Below are 6,910 nucleotides of genomic sequence, written 5' to 3'. Positions count from 1 at the left end.
AGAACAAGGAGCAGGAAATGTGCAGCACACTTCAACTGAGGCCAAGAATCCTAGGAATGTACAAAGTGTTAGGGAAGAAGACAGTGCTGCTGCTAAGTAATAGTCATGGGTGAAGTGTAGGCCCTAACTTACAGGAAAGTTTAGGGGCAGCATACCAGGCCACTAGTATCTTCAAGCTGAATGCAAGGCTAAGTCATGTTATAGAGGACTTAGGGTCTTTATGTAAGGACTTTTCAAAAGAGAACTATGTAGTGGCAGTGGATGGGATGGGAAACAGTTTGGACAGGGGTTGGGCATATGGCATAGGTGGTGACCTGGACAAGACACCGTATTTACTCCAATCTAAGCTGCACTATTTTTCCGGTTTTTGTAATCCAAAAAACCGCCTGTGGCTTAGAATCGAGTGCAAAGCTAGCAGAAGTTCTGAAAAATGTTGGTGGGTGCCACCACAACTAACTTCTGCCCTCGAATATATGTAGCGCTACACAGGCATGCTTTGCAGGCACAAAGATAAATACTGGTGCCAAAACTTCTGCATCAGTAAATAAATTTTAAAAAAGGAGGTGGAAGACAAGCTTTTTTTCCTCCGCCCTGAGTTTCGACCACTGCATTTTCATACATTATCCAATGAAGTAAATACAAATTCCGTATTGTTCATCTTCGAATGTTGCAGCATTTCAATGTACTACAAAAATCCGACTGGCAAGACTGTTTGGAATGTTTGTCAATATGGCCAACTCTATACGTTCTGAATTTTTTCCTACCTGTGAGAAGAGATGGTTGCTAATAGGAACTTTTATGAATTGCAAAGAAAGCAGCAGTGTAAGTAACAACAAATAGCAGTCTCTTGCCATTGTTTCGCTAATGAGATGATTCCTCTCTTTTTTTTTTAATTGTAAGCGGCGGTAGCTCGCACAAAAGCAAGCCATGCCGCGAATGGCAACAGGCCGTAAACACACACTATCAGAATGCGACAAACAATGCATGACACAGTACAGTAATGCATTTTCAGCTTAGAGTGACGTAAACACCTATAACCAAGAAAACGGTGCTTATCAGATCAAAGAAAAATAAGCAATCAATTCAAACCAGACGAAGCATGCGAAAAAGGAAGGAAACCCGTATAAATAGGGACGGAGCGCCTAACGCATAGCAATGGCTACCTGGTAAACCTTAACTGCTAAGCTCACGACTCAAACCAAACTACTGTAGCTGTATCATCATTCATTCGACCTAAATTATGTCTCATATTACAATGGACCAACTTTGTTTCGATTTGGATATGTGGTCTAAAACATTTATCTCCCCTTGAATTTCGAGTCTCAAATTTCAGGTGCGGCTTAGATTTGGGAAAATTTTTTTCCTTGATTTCGAGTCTCATTTTTCAGGTGCGGCTTAGATTTGAGTGCAGCTTAGATTCAAGTAAATACGGTAGCTTCCCTGACTCATGGCACCAACATACAGTTTTTTGAGCTGTTCCAGCACCATGATTGACCACACCTTGATGGAGCTGTGAGGCGAATCAATGTGGGGTTAGGGATGGCTCTGAGGGCAGACAACTTTGTTCATGAAACTTCCTGGCAGATTAAAACTGTGTGCCCGACCGAGACTCGAACTCGGGACCTTTGCCTTTTGCGGGCAAGTGCTCTACCAACTGAGCTACCGAAGCACGACTCACACCCGGTCTCGCAGCTTTACTTCTGCCAGTATCTCGCCTCCTACCTTCCAAACTTTACAGAAGCTCTCCTGCGAAACTTGCAGAACTAGCACTCCTGAAAGAAAGGATACTGTGGAGACATGGCTTAGCCACAGCCTGGGGGATGTTTCCAGAATGAGATTTTCACTCTGCTGCGGAGTGTGCACTGATATGAAACTTCCTGGCAGATTAAAACTGTGTGCCCGACCGAGACTCGAACTCGGGACCTTTGCCTTTCGCGGGCAAGTGCTCTACCAACTGAGCTACCGAAGCACGACTCACGCCCGGTCTCATATCTTTACTTCTGCCAGTATCTCGCCTCCTACCTTCCAAACTTTACAGAAGCTCTCTTGCGAAACTTGCAGAACTAGCACTCCTGAAAGAAAGGATACTGTGGAGACATGGCTTAGCCACAGCCTGGGGGATGTTTCCAGAATGAGATTTTCACTCTGCAGCGGAGTGTGCGCTGATATGAAAGTTCCTGGCAGATTAAAACTGTGTGCCCGACCGAGACTCGAACTCGGGACCTTTGCCTTTCGCGGGCAAGTGCTCTACCAACTGAGCTACCGAAGCACGACTCACACCCAGTCTCACAGCTTTACTTCTGCCAGTATATCGCCTCCTACCTTCCAAACTTTACAGAAGCTCTCCTGCGAAACTTGCAGAACTAGCACTCCTGAAAGAAAGGATACTGTGGAGACATGACTTAGCCACAGCCTGGGGGATGTTTCCAGAATGAGATTTTCACTCTGCAGCGGAGTGTGCGCTGATATGAAACTTCCTGGCAGATTAAAACTGTGTGCCCGACCGAGACTCGAACTCGGGACCTTTGCCTTTCGCGGGCAAGTGCTCTACCAACTGAGCTACCGAAGCACGACTCACGCCCGGTCTCACAGCTTTACTTCTGCCAGTATCTCGCCTCCTACCTTCCAAACTTTCTTTCAGGAGTGCTAGTTCTGCAAGTTTCGCAGAAGAGCTTCTGTAAAGTTAGGAAGGTAGGAGGCGAGATACTGGCAGAAGTAAAGCTGTGAGACCGGGCGTGAGTCGTGCTTCGGTAGCTCAGTTGGTAGAGCACTTGCCCGCGAAAGGCAAAGGTCCCGAGTTCGAGTCTCGGTCGGGCACACAGTTTTAATCTGCCAGGAAGTTTCATATCAGCGCACACTCCGCTGCAGAGTGAAAATCTCATTCTGGAAACATCCCCCAGGCTGTGGCTAAGTCATGTCTCCACAGTATCCTTTCTTTCAGGAGTGCTAGTTCTGCAAGTTTCGCAGGAGAGCTTCTGTAAAGTTTGGAAGGTAGGAGGCGATATACTGGCAGAAGTAAAGCTGTGAGACTGGGTGTGAGTCGTGCTTCGGTAGCTCAGTTGGTAGAGCACTTGCCCGCGAAAGGCAAAGGTCCCAAGTTCGAGTCTCGGTCGGGCACACAGTTTTAATCTGCCAGGAACTTTCATATCAGCGCACACTCCGCTGCAGAGTGAAAATCTCATTCTGGAAACATCCCCCAGGCTGTGGCTAAGCCATGTCTCCACAGTATCCTTTCTTTCAGGAGTGCTAGTTCTGCAAGTTTCACAAGAGAGCTTCTGTAAAGTTTGGAAGGTAGGACGCGAGATACTGGCAGAAGTAAAGATGTGAGACCGGGCGTGAGTCGTGCTTCGGTAGCTCAGTTGGTAGAGCACTTGCCCGCGAAAGGCAAAGGTCCCGAGTTCGAGTCTCGGTCGGGCACACAGTTTTAATCTGCCAGGAAGTTTCATATCAGCGCACACTCCGCTGCAGAGTGAAAATCTCATTCTGGAAACATCCCCCAGGCTGTGGCTAAGCCATGTCTCCACAGTATCCTTTCTTTCAGGAGTGCTAGTTCTGCAAGTTTCGCACGAGAGCTTCTGTAAAGTTTGGAAGGTGGGACGCGAGATACTGGCAGAAGTAAAGCTGTGAGACCGGGCGTGAGTCGTGCTTCGGTAGCTCAGTTGGTAGAGCACTTGCCCGCGAAAGGCAAAGGTCCCGAGTTCGAGTCTCGGTCGGGCACACAGTTTTAATCTGCCAGGAAGTTTCATATCAGCGCACACTCTGCTGCAGAGTGAAAATCTCATTCTGGAAACTTTGTTCATGTTTCACTAGTGCCCATCAGGACTATCAACAGATGGGGTTTCGCTACACATGGCCTACACCCAAAAAGGACTGGGAAGGGAAGATTGGTGCAGCTGATTCATGAAAGTATAGTGGGTGGATCTCGGGCCACACATGGTCAAATACCTGTTGTCATGGGTAGAAAAAGTAAGTTGTTTTTAGGATAAATCCAGACAGCAGTTTCCTCTACCTAAAGAGTATCTCCAGCAGTTTAAAAAATACTGAAACAATCAATCACAAGACAGATTTTAACACTCCAAATATCATACATTCCAGATGTCACAAAGAAAAACAAACCATGGGAAAGACTAACTACCAAAACATGCAATCAATAAAAAATAAAATATAACTGTTTGAAGTGGAGCTCCAATAACTGAACTGCACTGTAGTTTGTGTAACTGAGAACTGGTGTAGAGACACAGAAATCCAACACGTAGTATTATCATTATATGAAAGGGCAAACTCTTACTGCAGAACTGCTTCAAGGGGTGGAGGGTCATTCATTTATATCAGAAAAGGAGCACACTTCAAATCAAGACATGACCTCAACACAATAAGTGAAGATAAACACTTTCAAATATCAGCTATTGAATTAACTGGGCTTGATATCACCAAGAAATTAATCATTTTGTGTGTGTATATATATCTCCCAGTGCTAGTGTCGACACTTTTTTCAATAAATTAACACAAGTTCTAGATAAAGTCTCAATTACAAAGGTCAACATAATTCTGTGTGTAGGCATTAACACCAACACTAATATCATAAATGAAACCAGCAGCACCGTCATAAATATCCTTCAAAGTTTTGGCATGTTCCTATTGGTGAATAGTGCAACATGGGTTACTACAATGACTGCATCAGTAATTGACCATGTGGCCACAAATATGGACAGGGAAAAATGTGATGTAGCTGTAAAGGATCTCAGATTATCAGACGATCTCTGTCAAATAACAACAGTAAAATCATTCCCTAAACTACAAGCCTACAAACGATATCTATCAGAAATCAAAATAAAAGATTTTTCAAAAGGATTAGCAAAATAAATCTGGGATGAAGTGTATAAGGAAACCAGTGTGAATATTAAATTCTCTAAATTCTCCACATTATTAAAATTGAACTTTGAAAAGGCATTTCCAAAAGTATGCATGTCTGTATCAACATCTCACAAAAACAGATGGATTACAGCAGGTATTAAGAAGTCCTCCCAAACACTTAAATACCTCAGTTCCATGAAAAAGAGCTGCAACAATCCAGAATTCTTAAATTTTTATTGTAGACACAAAAGGATCTATAGGAAGATGCTGATTGCTGCAATAAAAAGTCATTTAATGACAAAATAATATATACTACAGAGAATAAAAGTAAAGCAGTCTGGGATGTTATAAAAAAGGAAAGGGGAGAGGCAAACAAACACAGAATAACATACTGCTAAGGAAGATGTGATCCACAACACTTATCAAAGTGATCCACAACACTTATCAAAATATGTAAACGAGCATTTTTCAAGTTTTGCAGAGAAGTTAGAGCAAAAATTCCCCAAAACAAATATAACACCTGTAAATAATGTTGCATTAAATACAATGATGTTACTTCCAATCACAGAGAATGAAGTCAATAAAACTGTTCAAAAACTAAAAAATAAAAAGTCAGTAGGTTTAGATGAAGTACCAATTTATGTACTGAAACAATGAACAGAGATTATACAAGGCCCCTTAACAAATATAATAATGGATCCTTCACATCAGGGACATTTTCAGAGCAGTTAAAACAGGCAAGAGTTGTACCTTTGCTTAAGAAAGATAATGCAGAAGACATAGAAAATTACCAGCCTATTTCCCTACTGTCACCATTCTCAAAAATAATAGAAGCAATTATGAAAGACAGATTAATCAATTAACTGAATAAATACACTCTTTTGAGTGAATCACAGTTTGGTTTCCAAAGTGGCAAAAATATAGTCAGCCATAGGAGAATTCACAAAAGTTGTACTTGATACTCTTGACGAAGATGAGTGTGACACAGGCATATTTTTTAATCTTTCTAAGGCCTTTGATACAGTTGACCACAAGATACTATTAAATAAATCAGTAGCATTAAGATTAAGAGGGGTAGCTAATGACTGGTTTCGATCATATGTAGCAGATGAGTAGAGATAACACATAGTTATAACAGATCTAAACTTTTAGTAAAACACTTATCAGAAGCAAAATACATTAATATAGGGGTTCTGCAAGGTAGCATAATAAGACCAATACTATTCCTGATATACATCAATAACTTTCTCAGTAGTGTTACTCATGGTGAAAACATTCTCTTCACTGATGACAGCAGTATTTTAGTCACTGAGAAAACAAGAGATCTCCTTGCAGAGAATTCAAATGAAACTCTCAAGAAAGTTTACAATTGGTGAACAAGCAATAAAGTGACATTGAACATAAAGAAAACTAATGTCATGAATTTCAGTTTGAAGAGGAAAATGACAATATTAAATTACATGTTGATGACACGTATATAGACTGTGTAACAAATGCAGAATTTCTAGGAATGAATATTGAATCTCAGTTGAAGTGGTGTGGACACACATAGATACTGCAAACATAATGTCATCAGCATATTATGCCCTTAGAATCCTATCATCAGTGTGTAACAAGCAGTGTCTTTTAGTTACATACTGTTCATATGTACACTCAATTCTTAGGTATGGCATTCTTTTTTGGGGAAAAAATGCACAAAATATGAACACAATTTTCAAACTCCAGAAAAGAGGCATAAGAATAATAACCAAAAATAGTAGTTGAGCTCATTGTAAAGATCTGTTCAAAACACTGGGAATTTTAACTGCTCAGTGTGAATATATTTAGCAGTTGGTTGTACACATCAAAATAACATTGGTAATTACTACACAAACAGCTCTGCCCATGACCATGCAACAAAAGCTAGAGTCAACTTACATTTGCTAAGAAAAAAGGAACATAAAACATAAACAGCATTTTCTACCAAGGAATAAAACTGTACATTAAATTACCAAAAGTGATAAAAGAAATTGCAAAAGACACTTATTTGAAAAGGCAGCTAAAAAGTACCTGTTAT

General features: G+C 41.2%; 1 non-coding gene across 1 annotated transcript; it reads right to left on the bottom strand.

Moving 5' to 3' along the window:
• Positions 1-1,595: 1,595 nt before the first annotated feature.
• On the bottom strand, positions 1,596-1,670 carry Trnal-caa (transfer RNA leucine (anticodon CAA)). The gene has a single exon. It is a non-coding gene; the product is annotated as a tRNA-Leu (tRNA).
• Between the last annotated feature and the right edge of the window lie 5,240 nt (positions 1,671-6,910).

Source organism: Schistocerca cancellata, chromosome 4, assembly GCF_023864275.1.
Source record: "Schistocerca cancellata isolate TAMUIC-IGC-003103 chromosome 4, iqSchCanc2.1, whole genome shotgun sequence".
Classification (NCBI taxonomy): domain Eukaryota; kingdom Metazoa; phylum Arthropoda; class Insecta; order Orthoptera; family Acrididae; genus Schistocerca; species Schistocerca cancellata.
Note: the sequence above shows the minus strand (reverse complement) of the source record. Positions and strands in the feature narration are given on the sequence as shown.